Genomic DNA, 22,378 nt, shown 5'->3' with positions numbered 1-22,378 from the left:
TGATTGCTTTGTAACTAAGGCAAAACCCTGATTTGAAAGACTATATAAGGGGACATCTAGCAACTCTGCAAAACTAATCCCCACACCTTACGTGTTCTACTAGTTTGCGTGCTAGAGTCGGTTCTCCTTTAACCTTTGGTTTTCTTCTTCTAAAACCAGGTTAACGACTTGAAGACTTCATTGGGATTGTGAAGCCAGACCGATACTACTTTTATCGTAGTTGTGTGATCTGATCTTGCATCTTCTATTGTAATAGTACAATCATATTGATTGGCTAGAGATTGTTTGATTTCTCCGATAGGCAAGATATAAAAAGTAATCACAAACACCTTCGTCTCATTGTTTGTGATTCTATGACATCTTGTTTCGCTATCATACGATTAAGATTGTTGTGAGGTGATTGATTAATCTAGGCTGTTCTTCGGGAATATAAGACCGGATTATCAATTGGTTCCTGTTCATCTTGATTATTATCAAAAGACAGAACAAAAACTTTAGGGTTTTTCTGTGGGAGACAGATTGATCCTTTGATAGACTTGTCTGTGTGAGACAGATTTGTTTATTGTTAAAGCCTGCGATTTTGGGTCGTAGCAACTCTTAGTTGTGGGTGAGATCAGCTAAGGGAATCAAGTGCGCAGTATCCTGCTGGGATCAGAGGCGTAGGGAGTACAACTGTACCTTGGATCAATGGGAGACTGATTGGGGTCCAACTATAGTCCAGTCCGAAGTTAGCTTGGAGTAGGCTAGTCTCTGTAGCGGCTTAGTACAGTGTGTATTCAATCTGTACTAGGTCTCGGGGTTTTTCTGCATTTGCGGTTTCCTCGTTAACAAAATTTCTGGTGTCTGCGTTATTTCAGTTTCCGCATTATATTGTTTATCTTTATAATTGAAATAATACAGGTTGTGCGTGTAGATCATCAATTGTTATAATCCAACCTTTGGTTGTTTGATTGTCATTGATTGATCCTTGGACATTGGTCTTTGGTACCGTCCAAGTTATTCCTTGTGTTTGATTAGGACTCGCTGATTTTTATTAGCTTGAGTAAATCAAAACAAGAGAGAGATATTAACTCCTTGAGATACTTTTACCTAGATTGAGTCTGACTGTCTAGTTGATTCTCTAGAAAGTATTTCGGAGTTAGTCCATACAGATTGCTAAGCGAAATATTGGGTGGTGTTGTTAGGCCCCCGCTTTTTCAATATGAATTTGAACCCAAAAAGTTCAATTAAATTAACCACAAGAGAACCCATGATTAATTTAATCGACAAATGCTCAAACATAAGTGAATTTATGGAGACTTAAAAAAGTACAATTAGATTAATCACAAGAGAACCCATAATTAATCTAATCGAAATACACAACCAAACTAATCATAAAAGTAATCAATTTAATTGGTCATGCTGGACATAAGAAAACTTACGGAGCAACAACTAAATAACCAAACCAGATGATTAACTTAGTTGAAAATGCTCGACATAAAGTACCTTACGAAACAACAACATAGCTAATCAAAAATAATCAACTTGGTTGTTTAATGCTCAACATAAGACACTTTACGGAGCCTCACAGTAATACATAAAATATGGATCAGGGAAGATCAATTACTGCGGAATACTCAAGGATTCATTCTATTTTCCATCATTATTTGCACAATGACATACAATAGACATAATCCTTGAAAACAAAAGATTTTAACCTATCTTCCATCAATAATTGACAATATAGGCTTAACTTTTGTATTTGTCAAAAGTCTATTCATTCTTTTATCAATACATGCATATCGACATACGAAAGACTTTACTTTTGATAAGGTATGGGACAATCATAGTTCACGGACGTAAACACACATATCCCATAAAAATATTGCAATATATAATACCATAAAGATTAATACTGCAAAAATCATCTTCCAAACAAATTTAGAATTTAACCAAATAAATCTAAAAACATAAAGATGAAAATGTTGGACATAGCTATGTGTAATCACAATAATGGCTATTCCAAACACTAGTTATTCTTCTAATGAAAACAAGAAAATAGAAGATTTGCTAGGCAATAAGAACACATTACTCATCTTCTTCCTCATCGGAGAAACTCCAAGATGCTTGAATTGTGTTCAATTCTTCCTTGAGCTCGGGAAACTTCGTTGCAACCAAAGACAATTGTTCTTGGACACACATCACCCTTGAATCGACCTTACACACACCCTTATGAATTTTTTGAAGAAGACTCAAAGTGGTAGGGTCACAATCGTTAAGTGAAGCATCCTTTTGTCTTTTGCACACATTCTCCCTTATGCGTCTGAAGGTACACGAACGAACCGGTTTGGGAACTCTGAGAGAGTTGCCAATCGAATCAAGACCACGATCACGGAAAATTTGTCCAATCAAGCAAGGGTAACCTAACATCTTGATGGGTGAAGTCATCGAAGTCATTTGATAAATGATAAAAATACAAATATCGAGACTTTGAACATCCGAATCAAAGAAATAGACTAATTCCGCAAACTCATGACTCCACCAAGAGTTCTCAATTATGGAGGGACAAAGCTTGGGTTTCCCAAATTCCAACAACGGGATACTAAGATCATTAGTAGGAAATTTTCCTTCATTCCAAGCTACCCTCTTGCCATAAAGCCCAAGAGAGATTTCATCACATGATGGACGTTCTTCACTTGGTCTAGGAAGACGCACGTTTCCCAATGGAATGTTGGTAATCCTTGAAATTAATTCTCTATCAACAAGAAATCTTTCTCTATTTACCATAGATTTGAATTCCATCTTATCAAGATCAACATCATGAATGTTGGCATAGAAGATTCTTGTGAGAGAATCAAAACCTTGACCATGACCATCAAAGATATTTCCAAGCTTGAATTTTTTGAAGAAACTTAAATCCTCTTCATGCCCACTAGATAGATCCAATTTCTTTTCTAGAATAAAACCTTTAGATGAAATTCTTTCAAAAATTTTAGCACAAGAATCATCCACAAACCTAATCCTAAGAGAATTTTGGTCACAAGGAAAATCCATGTTAGAGGTATTTGAGCTTTTGGAGTTTCTTTTTGAGCTCTTAGAATTCATCATGAGATCTAAGAAATTGAAAGGAACAAGAGGAATTTACTTACTTGGAGTGAAACTGGAACACCCTTTTTTTTCAATTTCTCCAAAGAGGCTTCAATGAAGGAAAACACAAAACCCTAGAGGTTCACGTACGCGGACTGGTGATGAAGAAGGAGAGGGTGCGCGAACTTCTTCTTTATAAGACCAAAAATGGGCTTGGACCCGTTTGTGAACCGCGACCCACACAATGAAAGTGGGGTTTTCTTTTGCGCAACAAAGGTTATGCATCTTGTGACAACACACTTTGTGAGAGACGATGGATGTAGTAGAAAGCTTTATTTGGTATTCTAACAAAGAATAACAAAGCTGTACACTATTCAAACCATTTCTTGCCCCATTCCAAGATATATACAAAATGGGGTAGTGCCAAGCTTGTTACCAAGAGGCATAATGTGCAGAGGAATTCTCATGCAACATTTCTGGTTTATATGTGTGAACAATCCCCATTGTGTAATCAAAATAATGATGATAATCAGGGCAGTCATAGCTTTCTCTCCTTTGTTTAATCTGGTTAGAAGGAAGATTCTTCCGATTCCTAGGTTGTACAGTGTTGTTAGGTTTAACATGTACATAACCCTTTTCGGAATGATTCTTAGACTTAACAGAATTAAGTTTTTCTAAGAGATTAAAAACACCTTCGAATGCTCTGAATAGATCTTTGTCAATTGATCCATTATGATAGTATTCCTCAAAGAGATCAAGAGTTAATCTAGTGAGGGTCCATATCCTTGAGCGTGACGAACGTTTTCTCAATCTTTCCTTCTTTTTATTTTTTTTCCTTTAGATTGATACTTATCATCTAAATCTTCCTTTTTAGATGAAGAGAGACTATCATGAGAAACCAGAGGTTTTGACCATAATAATCTTGAAGCAATATTTAAGGATTTCTGGCGTGCGTTACAGATGCCAAGAGCAAGTTTTCCAAAGAAATTTCCCATGGAACAATTTTTAAGGAACGAAAAAACACAAACTTGTTAGGTTTAAAGTGTTTGCCTGCTCTGATACCAATTGAAAAAGTGGGGGGTACAACAACCACACCCAACAATTCGATTAGCAATCTGTATAGACAAACTCTAATATACTTTCTAGAGAATCAACTAGACAGTCAGACTCAATCTAGATAAAAGTATATCAAAGAGTTTATATCTCAATCTCTCGATTTGATCTTTACCCAAGCAAATAGAAATCTGCGAGTCTTTATCAAAGAGAGATAACTTGGATGGTACCAAAGACCAATATCCAAGTGTCAATCAATTTAAATCAACAACCAAAAGGTCGGATATTCTAATTGATTGAACAACGCACAGCCTGTGGTATTTCAATTATATAACAAAATATAATGCGGAAAAGAAATAACACAAACACCAGAATTTTGTTAACGAAGAAACCGCAAATGCAGAAAAACCCCGGGACCTAGTCCAGATTGAACACACACTGTATTAATCCGCTACAGACACTAGCCTACTCCAAATTAACTTCGATCTGGACTGTAGTTGAACCCCAATCAATCTCATACTGACCCAAGGTACAATTATGCTCATACGCCTCTGATTCCAGCAGAATGCTACATACTTGATTCCCTTAGCTGATCTCAACCACAACTAAGAGTTGCTACGACCCAAAGTCGAAGACTTTAATAAACAAATCTGTATCACATAGAAAAGTCTACGGTAATAGATAAATCCGTCTCCCACGAATATACCTACGAGTTTTGTTTCGTCTTTTGATAAATCAAGGTGAACAGGAACCAATCAATAAACAGGTCTTATATTCCCGAAGAACAGCCTAGTATTATTGATCACCTCGCAATAATCTTAATCGACGCAGCGAAAAAAGATATTGTGGAATCACAAACGATGAGATGAAGTGTTTGTGATTATTTTTCTATCTTGCCTATCGGAGATATAAAATCTCGAGCCAATTATTACAATCGTACTTGTAACGATAGAAGATGCAAGATCAGATCACACAACTACAAGAAAAGTAGTATCGGTCTGGCTTCACAATCCCAATGAAGTCTTTAAGTCGTTAACCTGGTTTAGAAGAAGAAACCAAAGGTTAAAGGAGAACCGACTCAAGCTATGAAACTAGTATCACACGTAAGGTGTAGGGATTAGGTTTCCCAGTTGCTAGAGTTCTCCCTTATATAGTTTTCAAATCAGGGTTTGCAATCAATGTTAGCTTGGTAACAAAGCATTCAATATTCACCGTTAGATGAAAACCTGATTAGATTCAAGCTAATATTTCTCAACCGTTGGATCGAAAACTTAGCTTGTTACACACAAATGAAATGTCCAATTTTGGGTTTACGAACCGTTCCCAAATATTAACAATTGTTGGTTCAATAATAGTTAACCAAATGGTTAGCCATATGATTACTTTCATATCAACCATATTCTTCTTCACCATAACTAGTTCAAATGACTCAAATGAACTAGTTAGAGAGTTTTCTAATTGCTTAGATATTATGTAACTACACAAGACACAATCGAAGCAAAAACGGTTGATTCACTCGAATCGGTTCATGAACTTTATAGCTACAGTTTGCAAAAGCATTCCTTAGTTTAAATAAACATGAGTTCAAGAACAACCGGTTTTAGATATAACCTGCTCAAGTTCGCGGACTGGTTTCGCATACTTAAGCTCATGGAAGGAGTTCACAAACTCCAACAGAAATTCTCGGTTCGAGAACTTCCGCCAGTTCGCGGACTTGGATCACGCCACTTCCATTTCTCTTGATCAACAAAGTTCGCAAACTTTGGTTCAAGGAATAAGGACTTATACATATATGTGTTTCCACAACAATTCTTATATCCTACCAATGGTTATGTAATCTAAACTCTTATTTCAATCATTGAACATTCTCAGAGGATGGATATAACCGTTATTCACATACCATTTTTCGTCAGAGAAATTTTCAAAGTGATTTAAACATATCATGACTTTCGTCACTAGGTAAAGATGAATTCGGCTAAAGCGAAATCTTACCAAAACATATTTCGAGAAATAGATAGGCGAGATAAACTCGGCTCGAAATATCAAATGTGCATAATGAAAGTCTATATTTCAAAACGACTTTTGTCTCAAGAGTAGGAGATAGAATAGATAGACTTTTGAGTGACAGATAAGTTCAAGTCTCCACATACCTTTTAGTCGATCAAGATCCACCAGTTCCTTGAGTAGTCCTTCGTCTTGTATGATGATTTCCACGGAGTTCTTGAGCTCAATTAGACTTTTTATCCTAGTCTGAGACCTTTAGCTATGTAGGCTAGAAATCAAGACTTATAGTTTTGATCACTAGCATTGACAAGCATGCTTGAGATAGCAACGCATGCGAGTTCGACCGAGCAGTGCTCTAACAGTACACACAATAATGGCTATTCCAAAACCTAGTTATCCTTCTTAAAACACAAGAATAAATTCTCATAAGAAGTTTCCTCGACATTAAGGCCTCTAAAAAATTCTTTATCGTCCCCGAACTCCTTGTCGTCAACAACCATGGGAAAATAAGGTTCATGAAGAAAGGATTCAATTCCAACAAACCTTCTAGACTAATGCCGAACCAGAGCCTTCTGAATTTTGAGAGTCCTAAAAACAATAGCCTTTATTTACTGAATCTCCTTTCTTGTTTCCTTCAACTCTTCAAGAACCCCAGAAATTTTTTGTAGATTAGAAGGAACAACTCTTGGTTTCCTCACATTCCTCCTTTCTCTTTTCAAAGTTGAAGGTACATGAGATTTATATTTTTCCTTCATGATTGATGGCTTGAAAATCATATTAACATCTTTTCCATCAGAAGACATAATGCTTGGATTCTCCATACCAGTATGATATTATGAGAGGAATTCACAAATCAGACTCAACAAGCATTCTTGTGATAAAAATAGTTTTCAGAGAATGAAAAAGGAATGTAGGGTTACAGAACCTTTATACACTAAAGGATTCCGTTAGAGCATATCTCGGTTGAACCCACCAAGCGTTGGTATGTCAAGTTTGGTTGTCATATTTTAGTGAACCAAAACTCATTTGAAGAGTCGCTTGATTATATGCTAGAGTCAACTTCATATAGGTTAGTTTGAAAGTATTAGGATATGAGCATTTCAAGTATTATGTGAAGACTTGAAGAACATGAAGAAGTAAGGAGCTACAACAACGACATCATCCTTCCACTTGAGGTTAGTAACATTTGACTTGAACTGTTTCATTCCCTAACGTATCTTTCAAGTCGCGCATATTGAAAACATAACTGCGAAGCTGTGAATATTATACTCTAGTTAGACATAGTATTAAGGAATTACAATACGAAGTATAACTTCTATCTTTTGAACTTCGTATATAAGACATCGACATAATCGTATGAATGCTATTGTGATTATGTATGGGTATGAGTGAATATTTCGTCCTAGGAAACAATGTTTTACAATCGTTTAAAGGAAATAAATTCATAAACTTGTTTTGTGAATCGAAAGGGAAATCGCTAGGCTTATTGGTATTATTATTCATTTCAAATCTTTTGAATTAAAAATATGTGTGTTTAGTATAACCGCTCATAACTTGTTTATGTATGTTGGTAAAACTATTCACAAGGCCTGACTTTTGTATTGGTATGACTTTTATTAGTGAAATCGATCTTAAGTAATCACCTGAGATGGTAAGATCGATATCTTGAAATTGGTGTGACTAAATACTAGCCATTGGGTAACCGATCCTAGTAAGAGGTGTGACCGACCACAAGAGAGTGTAATCGATCCTTTTAAGAGGTTTAACAAGTTTTAGTAAGTTGGTGTAACCGATCCTATAACTTGGTCAACCGATCACAAGTTTTACCATAAGAAGTGGTAATCGATCCTAGTACTTAGTTAGCCATTTTATGGTAACTAGTGTAACCGATCCTAGTACCCACTTGGAGGTAGAACCGAAACTTTATGTTGAGGTAGAACCGCGAAACCCATTAATGGTGATTTGATAGGATAATCAATCACATAGTTCTTGGAAGTCAGATGAACCAATTCTAAACTTGTTTGGAAGTGTGGCAAATCGGTTCCAACATTGTAAATATGAAAAAGGATTTACAAAGTAAAGATATCGACATACTTTGAACATGTGCAGTAACTCTTATCTTTTATTGTTCAAAGATATTCTTTAATACCTAAAGGAGAATCCCAGATCGAAATAAATTGAGAATCTTTTAATTAAGGTTTTTAGTTTTATATGCTTTTAATTTCCAGCAATTAAAATGCATATATTTAGAAAATAAAAATTAGTAATGTGCATTTACTAGTTGGAGATTTTCTACTGAGATTTCAGTCAATATTTGGACAAAGCATTTCCAGGAATTATGAAAACCGTTTTTTCCCTTATTGAATATCTTTGAGAATATTCGGTTTTGTAAATTTCTTGGTGTCCAAACTTCCTTGTCTATAAATACTGAAGTTTGCATTTCAAGCAAACTAATCCTCAGAGCCAACAAAACTACCTAGTTGTGTTGTTACTGGTGCAGCCGTCTATTCGTAGAGGAAAGTACCATAATTAGGCGAAATCTCTTATGACCGCTTATTTTAAAGACCTCTTTGGGATTGGAAAGCTCTACGAGTACCATTGGTGGGAAACTAGATAATTGCATTTTATTATTAGTTTTAGATTGATTTGATTGACTAACGGTTGTTGAACTTTGATTGCACCTAGTTTGTTTATCCTTGAGAATCTTCTCTTCTGATATAAGATTCACTCAAACTAGATGGAAATGTCGACGGGGATCTTTAGAACTATTTGTAGATCTAAAGAAGTCTTGTGATAATCCATCATTAACAGACTCCGTTCTGTGTGTGATTGATCACAAGAGATTCAAATTGTTTGTGCGCATGTGTTCATTGAAGATCAAAGAAGATTTGAAGACAAAAAATATATTTGGGTTCATAATCTTTGGTGTGCACAAAACCTGTTTCGGCTGGAAAGGGATCCAACTATAATCGATTTATCTTTGTGATATATTGGATTGATAGTTGAGTAGATCGGCATCAATACAATTCTTTGTGATTAGAAATATTGATTGCATAATCTTAACCATTATTTTGGTAGTTGTTGAAAAGAAAGATCTTAGGACCTGACAAAGGAGTTTATTGGGATAAACGGAAGAGCCTTTTGTCAAACTCATATCACGTTGTTTGAAAAGAGTTGTTACCGAACAAATTTGTTATTCCTTTACTGTTTGGAATATGAACCAAAGGAATTGTTCCAAGTGCATGACTTATTGCAAGTTGGAGGCACAGGAATACTGAGAGAACTAGGTGAACTATAGGTTTAGTTGCTTGGTCTCAACTATGCAAAGTTGGTTTGATTTTTTATATCGGCTTAATTATGAGAGTATTCAATTACGGACTAGGTCCCGGGGTTTTTCTGCATTTGCGGTTCCTCGTTAACAAAATCTTGCTGTGTCTTTTACTTTTCTATTTCCGCAATTATAATTGTTTTATTATAATTAGAAGTAAAATACACAAACGTTAATTCCTATTTACTTAATAGCAATCCTATTGTGTTTGGTTAAGTCCGAACATATTATCAAGTAAACATACTTCGTTGTTGTACTGTCTCGATCTTGTATCCATAGTTAATGACACAAGTTATCTTGTTGTCGTATTGTCTCAATCTCGTATCCATAGACGATCACACGAAGTGTGAACCGATTAGTTGTATTGTCTCGACTCAGTCCATAGACAATCACTTTCGGAGAAAGGACTTATAGGTGGAAAAGTTTTAGATTGAGGTATATTTGGGTACCCTCGTCTTTTCAATTGGTATCAGAGCAGGCAAACACGAAAAGATCTAACAATCTGTGTTTGGTGCGATCTAACCTATAAGAATGAACTCGAGTTCTCATTAATCGACTTCAATTAACGTACCGCCAAGATTTGACAACTATTTATGGTAGAAATATGCTATGAGATATTTTCTTCAATCACGAAACTTTAATACATGGTTATTAGTCATCGATTGTTATATTCGTCCAAAGATAGAAAATTCGGAAACTGAGTTAAACGCTTAGTAGATTTTTCAAACGAAGAAAAGGCTCTTGCAAAGCAGAATTCAGATAGCTTGAATGCTATAATACATGTTGTAAGTCGTGATCTACAACATCATGTATCAACATATCAAACTTCGAAAGAAGCTTGGGATAATCTTCAGATCGTATTCGAAGGAAACACATCAGAGAAAGAAGCTAGACTTCAAACTCTTACATCTGACTGGGAAAACCTTCGAATGGATGACAACGACACTTTTGAAGAGTTTCATATTAAAGTCTCTGATATAATTAATGCTTCTTTCTCTCTTATAAAGACTATTTCTGAAAAAGGATATAGTGTGCAAAATTCTCAGATCGTTGCCATCTAGATACGTTTCTAAGAAGCATGCAATCATAGAAGCAAATTATCTTTCAACACTCTCACGAAGCACACTCGTTGGAAATTTAAAGATCTTTGATCATGAATCACAATCTATTCAAACAAAAGGAATCGCTTTTAAAGCTGCAACAGTTCTGAAAGCTTCAATAGAGAGGAATAGACAGATGGATGATTCAGATGAACAGATTGCAGTAAATTCTGATGATGAAATTGAACAATCATTATCATTGATTACTAGACAGTTTCGAGATCTCTTAAAGAAAATAAATAAGAGGTTCATAAAGGATACTCATCGATCTTGTCATCCACATGATCGAGTTCCTGTTAAAAAGGATCATGAAGAAGATGATGAATATCAGCCGCAGTGCTTTAAGTGTAAAGGGTTTGGTCATATTGTTAAAGACTGTCCCAATCTTAAGAAATACACTAGAATCAAGGCTCTGGATGTAACTCTAGATGAGAGCTCTGATTCATATGATTCTGAAGAAGAGGAAACATCTAATATTGCATTAGTTTTCAATCTTATTTTTTCCTCCTCCATTAGTGATTTACCCATTTTAAAAATGGACATGTCTTCTGATGTTAGTAAATCATCTAATGGTAAAGGAAAAAAATAAGACAAGATGCAAAAACTGTCTCAAAAACAGAATTGCTAAAAGTTGCATAGGCAACCTAAGTCAATATCAGGATACTTCGCTAGTTCGAGGTAACAAAAGGAGAATTTCTCATACGATACTAGATCAAGGACACCCTGGTTGTTCAAAATTCCATAATGAGAGAAAATCTCATACTAATACCAACTGATCGGTATTAGAATTCTTTCCTCACCACGTGTGCCAAATCTTTGAGTGAGGAAGAAGAAAAATCAAGGCATATTTTTAGGAATATTATATTTTCGGTAGTATGAAAATTACAAAAAGATCCTTCTCTTTTCTTGGTCATTCCTTGTCCGAACTATGAGTCTGGATCCAATGTCGTCTCTTGATAAGATGCTAGATCAGAAAGATAACTTTAAGAATAAGTCTGCATCTTCTCTTGATATAGAGAAATCAAAGAGCAAAATCAAAAAGAGAGATTGGCTTAGCAAGAAGGAAAGAGAGAATATACTGAAGAAAGATCGGTGTATTGAAGCATTGACACACTTCTGTGTTCAATCAATGACAGAATTACATGTTCTTGCAGAATCCTTCACGAAAATTTCTCAACTGTAAGAAATTCTGGTCAAACAACAAGGTTATCTACTTGAAGAATTTCACAAGCTGAAGAATGAAAGTAATAATCTACACTTCTCTAGCATTGAGATGAAGGATTGATCAAAGAAAATAGACATCAGTTTTTGATTTCTTTGAATAATTGTATAAGGTCTATTTTGAATAAACTATCTTATTTAATGAATAAAATTATTATTTTATAATTTTTCTTGTGATAGTTTTTGATTACATAGCATGTGCTTGAATGCTTTATATTATTTTTATGTATATTATGGGATGTTTGATTTCGGTTTCATAACCTTAATATTCGATCTCATATGTGTGAACCCTTATGGTTTGGGTGACTTTTTGATTTAGCGGGATTGAGTTCTAGCCCATGCTGGTAGGCTTTATCAAAGGATCATGAGGGGTTCTGATTGAAACAATATGTGAAAAAGTCACAATATGTTGAATCGTTTGGTTTAGCATAAAAGCATATGTGTTTCGGGGTTTCAACTTTTGCATTGCATTAGTTAAAACCGGTTTTCAACCTTTCTCTGGTAAAGGTTGGTTGTTGTTGTTCTTTTTCTCTTGCGAGAGGATGACAACATGATGATATTCTTCCCGGAAAGATATGAAGAAAAAGGAGAAGAGGATGCGGAACTTGAGGCTTACACAAATTTGGTGCAATTGCGGTACTTTAACGTCTATGCTGTTTCAATTGCTTCCAGTTGAGGTAAATAATTATGTAAGTTGATTTATTTGGTTTGTATGAATTGTTTATGGCTTAACAAAAGAAAAGGTCTTCAGGATGAATTGTTTAGTCCAATTCGATTTCGGATAAGAGAAAACTAAGTTAATTCTAATCTTAGTTAGACTTATCAAAGTGAAGGTTTCGGTTATTCAAGTCTAACCGAATGCCTTAACAAGAAATTCAAGTTAACTAACCTAGTACTTGTATTGTTTAAAAGTGAAAGGTCTAAGTTATTGTTTGAATAATTAGAACCTGGTGAGAAAAATAGAGTTAATTCTGATCTTTATTTTGGTTTTATCGAACAAGCGATTGTATTTGTGCAATCGGTTTATCAAAGGAACTAAGGTGCTTAGTCGATTTTTGGTTTGCTAAACTATTAGAGAAAATTGCTTCGGGCTATTGTTTCCTTGATGACATATCAAAACAAAATTAGTTTGTAGTTTCGGTTTTGATATTGGTTATCTAAAATGGTGTGTGGAACCCTCGTGCTTAACTCTTATAGGTTGCAAGTCTCCTTGTAAGATTTGTAAGATCCTTTCCGTTTGTCTTTTATTTTCTCATACCTTTTTCATTTTGTGACAAAAAGGGGGAGAAATATATGGAGTAAACAAGTGATTTGATATTGATTTGGTACCACTAAGGGAAAGGACAATGGTGCTTAAACGTTATATCTAACGAAAGAGTAAAGCATAGACTAGGGGGAGTAGCATATCATATTGATACTTGTGGTTATCTTAACTACAAAGGGAATAACAAAGACATGCGTATTGAAAATCTACATATCTTACCTTTAGGGGGAGTACTAGATTTGTTATTATAATATCAACAACAACATTTAAATGATTGAATGTATACACGTTATTATGTTGTTGAAACTTGGAATCAAGCGTATGTGTAATGAATTCATGTAATTTGTTTATCCATATGATGTAAGAGTTTTGTCACTAAAATTGACAAAGGAGGAGATTGTTAGAGCATAGCTCGGTTGAACCCACCAAACATTGGTATGTCAAGTTTGGTTGTCATATTTTACTGAACCAAAACTCATTTAAAGAGACGCTTGATTATATGCTAGAGTCAACTTCGTATAGGTTAGCTTGAAAGTATTATGATATGAGACATTACAAGTATTACGTGAAGACTTGAAGAACGTGAAGAAGTAAGGAGCTACAACGACGACATCATCCTTCCATTTGAGGTTAGTAATATTTGACTTGAACTGTTTCATTCCCTAACGTATCTTTCAAGTCGTGCATATTGAAAACATAACTGCGAAGCTGTGAATATTATACTCTAGTTAGACATAGTATTAAGGAATTACAATACGAAGTATAACGTCTATCTTTTGAACTTCGTATATAAGATATCGACATAATCGTATGAATGCTATTGTGATTATGTATGGGTATGGGTGAAGATTTCGTCCTAGGAAAAAATGTTTTACATTCGTTTAAAGGAAGTAAATTCATAAACTTGTTTTGTGAATCTAAAGGGAAATCGCTAGGCTTATTGGTATTGTTATTCATTACAAATCTTTCGAATTACCAATATGTATGTTTAGTATAACCGCTCATAACTTGTTTGTGTATCTTGGTAAAACTATTCACAAGGCCTGACTTTTGTATTGATATGACTTTTATTAGTGAAATCGATCTTAAGTAATCACCTAAGATGGTGAGATCGATATCTTGAAATTGGTGTGACTAAATACTAGCCATTGGGTAACCGTTCCTATTAAGAGGTGTGACCGACGAAAAGAGAGTGTAATCGATCCTTGTAAGAGGCTTAACAAGTTTTAGTAAGTTGGTGTAACTGATCCTATAACTTGGTCAACATATCACAAGTTTTACCATAAGAAATGGTAACCGATCCTAGTACTTAGTTAGCCATTTTATGGTAACTATTGTAACCGATCCTAGTACCCACTTGGAGGTAGAATCGAAACTTTATGTTGAGGTAGAACCGTGAAACCCATTAATGGTGATTTGATAGGATAATCAATCACATAGTTCTTCGAAGTCAGATGAACCAATTCTAAACTTGTTTGGAAGTGTGGCAAATCGGTTCCAAGATTGTAAATATGAAAAAGGATTTACAAAGTAAAGATGTCAACATACTTTCAACATGTGGAGTAACTCTTATCTTTTATTGTTCAAAGATATTCCTTAATAGCTAAAGGACAATCCCGTATCGAAATAAATTGAGAATCTTTTAATTAAGGTTCTTAATTTTATATACTTTTAATTTCCAGCAATTAAAATGCATATCTTTAGAAAATAAAAATTAGTAATGTGCATTTACTAGTTGGAGATTTTCTACTGAGATTTCGGTCAATATTTGGACAAAGCATTTCCAGGAATTATGAAAACCGCTTTTGCCTTATTGCATATCTTTGAGAATATTCGGTTTTGGAAATTGCTTGGTGTCCAAACTTCCTTGTCTATAAATACTGAAGTTTGCATTTCAAGCAAACTAATCCTCAAAGCCAGCAAAAATACCTAGTTGTGTTGTTACGGGTGGAGTCGTCTATTCAGAGAGGAAAGTACCATAATTAGGCGAAATCTCTTACGACGGCTCGTTTTAAAGACTTCTTTGGGATTGGGAAGCTCTACGAGTACCGTTGGTGGGAAACTAGATAATTGCAGTTTATTATTAGTTTTCGATTTGTTTGATTGACTAACGGTTGTTGAACTTTGATTGCACCTAGTTTGTTTATGCTTGAGAATCTTCTCTTCCGATATAAGATTCACTCAAACTAGATCGAAGTCTCGACGAGGATCTTTAGAACTGTTTGTAGATCTAAAGACGTCTTGTGATAATCCATCATTAACAGACTCCGTTCTGTGTGTGATTGATCACAAGAGATTCAAGTTGTTTGAAGACAAAAAAGATATTTGGGTTCATAATCTTTAGTGTGCACAAAACTTGTTTCGGATGGAAAGGGATCCAACTATAATCGGTTTATCTTTGTGATATATTGGATTGATTAGTTGAGTAGATCGGCATCAATACAATTCTTTGTGATTAAAAGTATTGATTGCATAATCTTAACAATTACTTTGGTAGTTGTTGAAAAGAGAGATCTAAGGACCTGACAAAGGAGTTTATTGGGATAAACGGAAGAGCCTTTTGTCAAACTCATATAACATTGTTTGAAAAGAGTTGTTACCGAACAGATTTGTCGTTCCTTTACTGTTTGGAATACGAACCAAAGGAATTGTTCCAAGTGTGTGACTTATTGCAAGTTGGAGGCGCAGGAATACTGAGGGAACTAGGTGAACTATAGGTTTAGTTGCTTGGTCTCAACTATACGAAGTTGGTTTGATTTTGTATAGCGGCTTAATTATGAGAGTATTCAATTCTGGACTAGGTCCCGTGTTTTTCTGCATTTCGGTTTCCTCGCAAACAAAATCTTGATGTGTCTTTTACTTTTCTATTTCCGCAATTATAATTGTTTTATTATAATTAGAAGTAAAATACACAAATGTTAATTCCTATTTACTTGATAGCAATCTTATTGTGTTTGGTTAAGTCTGAACCTATTATCAAGTAAACATACTTCGTTATTGTATTGTATCGATCTGGTATCCATCGTCAATCACACAAGTTATCTTGTTGTCGTATTGTCTCGATCTCGTATCCATAGACGATCACACGAAGTGTGAACCGATTAGTTGTAGTGTCTCGACTCAGTCCATGGACAATCACTTTCGGAGAAAGGACTTATTGGTGGAAAAGTTTTAGATTGAGATATATTTGGGTACCCTTATCTTTTCAGATTCACGTACACACAACTCACAACCCTAAATAAGGCAGAATTGTCGATTTTAACCCTCTTTTATTGATCAAACAGAGTAATGTCCTTTCAATATCAATTTAGATATGAAAAGATGGAAGAATTCCAAAAAAGGTGAAAACAAACCAAAAAGAAGAAATATGAAGTAAAAAAACTATTCTCTTTTCCTAAAGTTTGAAGTGTGCAAACCCTTGTGTCTTTTTGAAACGTGCACATGAGACAAGACACACAACCAACACATTTAAGTTGTGCTGGGGTGAACAAATGTCTGTCCACCATAACCTTCATGAATGGAATTCTTAGAACCCTGTTTCATAGACTGTTTAGACCGAATTATTTTCTCTAGTGGTCTAATTTTTTCTTTGGAAATTAACTTCTTTAAAGAAGAGATGAGATTACATACCTCAGACGATTTTTGAGCAAGTTTGATCTTGTTTGCTAATCGATTTTCTCTTCTTTGAAGTTTGTTGACATATCTTATCTTATGTTTGTACTTGAAACATTTGGAGAGGTCATGACCCTTGAGAGTACAATAAGAACATGTCAATATGGAGGATGGTTCAGACGTCATAGTTGTGCAGGCTGCTAGACAAACGGTAGAACCTGAAAAATTAGACATAGAATTTCCAATAGACAAAGAAAAATCCGTTTTATCCTCCAAGATGGTTGAAGTTTCTCCCAGAAGAATACCGAGATTGATGTACGTATTGCTACCATTATCAAAATCAATATTTTCACAGAGGAGTGCAACACTTGATTTTTCTTCTTCATTAGAATCATAATGATCAGACATTTCATCAAGAGTTGCAGCAAGACCTTTGTTTCCAGTGTATTTTCTACGATTTGGACACTCATTTGCAAAATGTCCAAAGCCTTTACACTTGAAGCACTGTGGCATATCCTCATCATCAGTATCGTCAGCATCCATGTTTTTAGGAGGAACACGATTATGAGGTTTAACTGATGACTTAGATTTATCTCTAGTGAACCGTTTACTTCTCTTCAAAAGGAGATCTCTAAACTGTCTTGTGATCAAAGAGAATGACTTGTCAAGATCTTCATGTGATGAATCAGTCTCAGAAGGATCATCTTCGGAGATGCCAACACTTTTACTTTTATCGAGTAGTTTAGTGTTCTTTTGTGCTTTGAAAGCAATATCCTTTCCAGATTTGGATACATGCTCATGATCAAAGATCTTTAAATTCCCAACGAGAGTATTCCTGGAAAGTACATCAAGGTTATTTCCTTCAACGATGGCCTGTTTCTTAGAATCGTATCTAGATGACAATGATCTGAGAATTTTCATCACAATGTCCTTTTCAGGAATGGTCTTACCCAACGTAAAAGATGCATTAACAATTTCAGACACTTTATGATTAAACTCATCAAATGAATCTTCATCTGCAGTACAAAGGTTTTCCCAATCAGAATTTAGGTTTTGAAGCCTAGCTTCTTTTTCACATGTATTCCCTTCAAATACGGTTTCTAAGATATCCCAAGCATCTTTAGACCGAGTGCACGTAGTCACATGGTGCTGAATATTTGGGGTAATGGCATGGATGATTGCATTCAATCCGTCAGAATTTTTCTTTGTAGCAAGAATCTCGACAACATCAGAATCACCAATATCCTTTCGAACAGTTACAGTGCCTATTGTAACAACCTGGGGATCATATCCATTAACAACGTAAACCCATGATTGAAAATCACGCACTTGAAGAAAGGCATACATAGAAATTTTCCACCATAAGTAATTCGATTCATCAAAGACTGGCGGTATGTTTATAGAGATAACATTTCTGTCCATAGAGTCAGATAGCTAAAAACACAGACTTATAAGGTCTTGAACGTGTTTGCCTGATCTGATACCAATTGAAAAGGCGAGGGTCTAAAAACCACACCCAATATTTCGCTTAGCAATATGTATGGACAAACTCCAATATAATTCCAAGAGAATCAACTAGACAGTCAGACTCAATCAATGCAAATATATCCAAGAGTTGTATCTCTGTTTCACACTGTAATCAGCAAATCAAACAAATAGAAATCCGTGAGCCTGACTATTATGTGAAATAACTTAAATGGTACCAAAGACCAATGCTCAAGTGTCAATCAATTAATCAACAACCAAAGGTTGAATTCACAATTGAATGAACTTACGCATAACCTGTGATATTTCAATTACATAAACAAATATAATGCGGAAAAGAAATAACAGACACTAGAAGTTTTGTTAACGAGGAAACCACAAATGCAGAAAAACCCCGGGACCTAGTCCAGATTTGAACACCACACTGTATTAAGCCGCTACAGACATTAGCCTACTCCATGTTAACTTCGGACTGGAATGTAGTTGAGCCATAACCAATCTCACACTGATCAAGGTACATTTGCGCTCCTTACGTCTCTGAATCCCAGCAGGACTCTATGCACTTGATTCCCTTAGCTGATCTCACCCACAACTAAGAGTTGCTATGACTCAAAGTCGAAGACTTGATAAACCAATCTGTCTCACACAGAAAAGTCTATTGAATAGATAAATTTGTCTCCCACAGATAAACCTATGAGTTTTTCTGTCTTTTGATAAATCAAGGTGAACATGAACCAATTGAGATACCAGACTTATATTCCTGAAGAACATCCTAGAAATATCAATCACCTCACAATAATCTCAATCGTATGGTAGCGAAACAAGATATTGTGGAATCACAAACAATGAGACGAAGATGTTTGTAACTACTTTTTATCTTGCCTATCGGAGATTAAATCTCGATCAAATCTTCGAGAAGACAGTACTCAATCACTATAGAATACAGCAAGATCAGAACACGCAACTACAGAGAAAATAGTTGGGTCTAGATTCACAATCCCAATGAATTCTTTAAGTCATTAACCTACAGGGTTTCGTGAAAAACCTAAGGTTAAAGGAGAATCGACTCTAGTCGCAACTACTATAACACAGGAGGTGTGGGGATTAGGTTTCCCAGTTACTAGAGTTCTCCTTTATATAGTATTCAAAGCAGGGTTTGCAATCAATGCTACCTTGGTAACAAAGCATTCAATATTCACCGTTAGATGAAAACCTGATTAGACTCAAGCTAATATCTTCCAACCGTTAGATCGAACTTAGCTTATTACTCATATCTAAATGAAAAGTGACTTCATTTAGATATGAGTAATCGTACCTAAACGTGTGCACCTTGTCGGCTCGACAATAGTTAACCAAAGTTATCCATATGAACACTTTCATATCAACCATATCATCTTAACCATAACTAGTTCAAATGACACAAATGAAACTAGTTCTAGAGTTGTTCAATTGTTTATATTCTCATAGGAGTATACAAGACACAATTGAAGCAAAATTGATTTTGATTCACATGAATCAGTTCATGAACATTATACCCACGGTTTGCAAAAGAATACATTCCTTATTATATAAAAGTATTAGTTCATGAACAAACTGATTTTAGAACATAACCTACTCAAGCATGCAAACGGGTATGCATACCTAAGTAGCCTGACTTAGTTTGGGTTCGCCAGTATGCGAACGGGTACGCACACCTTCCAAACTCAACAGAAATTCCCGGACCTGAACCTCACGCAAGTACGCGTACCGGTATGTGTACAAGGTTCTCAGAATTTCACTAAACCAACTAGTACGCATACGGGAATGCATACTATGGTTCCTGGACTTGGATTATATATATGCAAGTACGCATACTATGCTTTATCCAATCATGGTTAAGTGTTTTAAACTCCGTTTCAATCATTGAAACATTCTCGGAAGACGGGAATAGCTATCTCACACAAACTATTAGCTTCAAAGCAATTTTCAAGTGAGTGAATGATCAATATGAAACATTCCGAGTCTACATAAAATGATTGTCTCACACAAATCATGTAATATGTTACAAGGCGATTTTCACATGGTCATCGTTTGAATTTCGTCAAGAATATAAGATGAACTTGGTTAAAGTGAAAGCTTACCAACACATATTTCGAGAAATATGTAAGCGAGTTAAACTCAGCTCGAAATATCAAAATGTGTATAATTGAAGTCTATATAGCTATACGACTTTTGTCTCAAATATGAGATAGAGTAGATAGACTTTTGAGTGATAGATGAGTTCAAGTCTCCACATACCATTTGTTGATGAAGTTCCATAAGCTCCCCTTAGTAGTTCTTCGTCTTCAATCGATGAACACCGTGAAGTCTAATGCTCAACTACACTTTATATCCTAATCCGAGACTTAGCTATAAGTAGACTAGAAATCGGGACTTATAATTTTCGCAACTAAATTTGACAACAAGCTTGAGATAGCAACGCTTGCGAGTTCGACCGAGCAGTGCTCTAACACAAACCCGTCAATAAAATCTTCATAGAGATTTGGATCCGTCTGCAAAATCTTGGAGAGATTCATATCTCTCCCAAATTCTCGGAGAGATTCACATCTCTTCTCAAAATCCCATCACATCTTTGCTCAAAATTCCGGAGAGATTCATATCTCTCCGAAAAATCTCGGAATGATTCACATCTCTTCTCAAAATCCCGTAGAGATTCACATCTCTTCACAAAATCTCAAAGAGATTCACATTTCTTCTCAAAATCCCAGAGAGATTCACATCTCTCCGCAAAACCTTGGAGAGATTCAAATCTCTCAGGAATTCTCAAACAGGGCCGAGTACTCCCCATGATAGGCACAAGCCTTGTCTAGGGCTCAAGCCTATTTCTCAGCCTCCCAAACAAGCTCACGACTAGTAAATTGAGCCTGGATTATCTATCTAAAAATGTGGATAAGCTCTCTTGAGGTCTGCATGCTCAACAAAGGGACCCACAAGAAATAATACGGTCTCCACATGACATATGTGACCGACCATGGAGAGAGGGATCTCAACCTCAGCCCCTTTCACACTCTGCACATGATTCCTGAGGTATTTCATGCCTTTTCACGGGACTCATCCTAGTCATTCTCAAAAATCATAGAATATCTATCTATCTTGGCCAACTCAGCTAAAGAGAATATTTCTCTCTCAACACATCATCACAAAGGCTGACTCAGCTTCACACAAATGGGGGGCTTTTAATTAGGGTTTTGGTATGGCGATCTACGACACGTGTGAGAAATACCCGGCCTGTTTCTCACCGCAGAAGACAGTAAATACGGTGGAATAATGAGATAAACTCAACCTAGTTTATCTCTATCTATTCCCGAAGAGACGGGAGAATTGCTCTCCACGACAAGGCAACTAATCCTTATCTTCACCAACCTAAGATTGGAGAATTCAACTATAAATAGGTCATCTATTTCTCAGAGAAATTACAAGCTTTCTGATCTCTCTCTTCCTCTGCTTCCTCCCTAAGACCGACCTTAAGCCTCCTTCCCTATGACTGAAGCAGCCTTTGAACGGCCACTGTGCGTGGTTTAGGCGAAGACTGTTCGTGCTCACTTTCAAAACCCTAGAATCCCATTTTAACCTCTCACTGATTTTAGGTAATTACACTATGTAATTGGGATGCTTTGATGCAAGCATATGTGTAACTTGTTTCTGCTTAGTCACTCTTTGGTGACTAAGCTTTTTCTTTATAAAATTTTCCCTTTAAATCCAAAAAAAAAATAATTCATTTGTCTTTTGTGAACCAGTGGGTAGTACATGTGGTTTATGTTTTAATTGGAAGATGGCATAGACATTCAGAGTTTAGAGTTTAATATTAACACTGTGTGGTTAAAATGCATGCTAGAACTAATAATTCTCTAATATCTTTTATTTATGGTTTTCTTGATCATGTTATTAGAAGTGCTCTTGAGATCTAATACAATACACAACTCAACATTACAGTAATTGAAGAAGTCCTGAAAAAATGGAAGGAGGTTACCTTATTAGTCAATCCCAATTAGATAATGCTAATGCTTTGCTGGACTATTCGGGTCTTCACTCTCTAACTTATATAGGAAATCCCTATACTTGGATTAATAAACAAATAAAGAAAAACTTATCCTTGAGAGACTTGACAAGGTAGTTGCTAATATTATTTGGATAACCAATTTTACTTATGGTGGGTTTGGATGTAGAATTTTAAAGGTGGGATTTATGGGTCCAGGGGATTTGGTG

The sequence above is a fragment of the Papaver somniferum genome, chromosome 5 (genome assembly GCF_003573695.1).
Source record: "Papaver somniferum cultivar HN1 chromosome 5, ASM357369v1, whole genome shotgun sequence".
Lineage (NCBI taxonomy): Eukaryota > Viridiplantae > Streptophyta > Magnoliopsida > Ranunculales > Papaveraceae > Papaver > Papaver somniferum.
The sequence above is the reverse complement of the archived record's forward strand: the minus strand, read 5'-3'. Positions refer to the sequence as shown.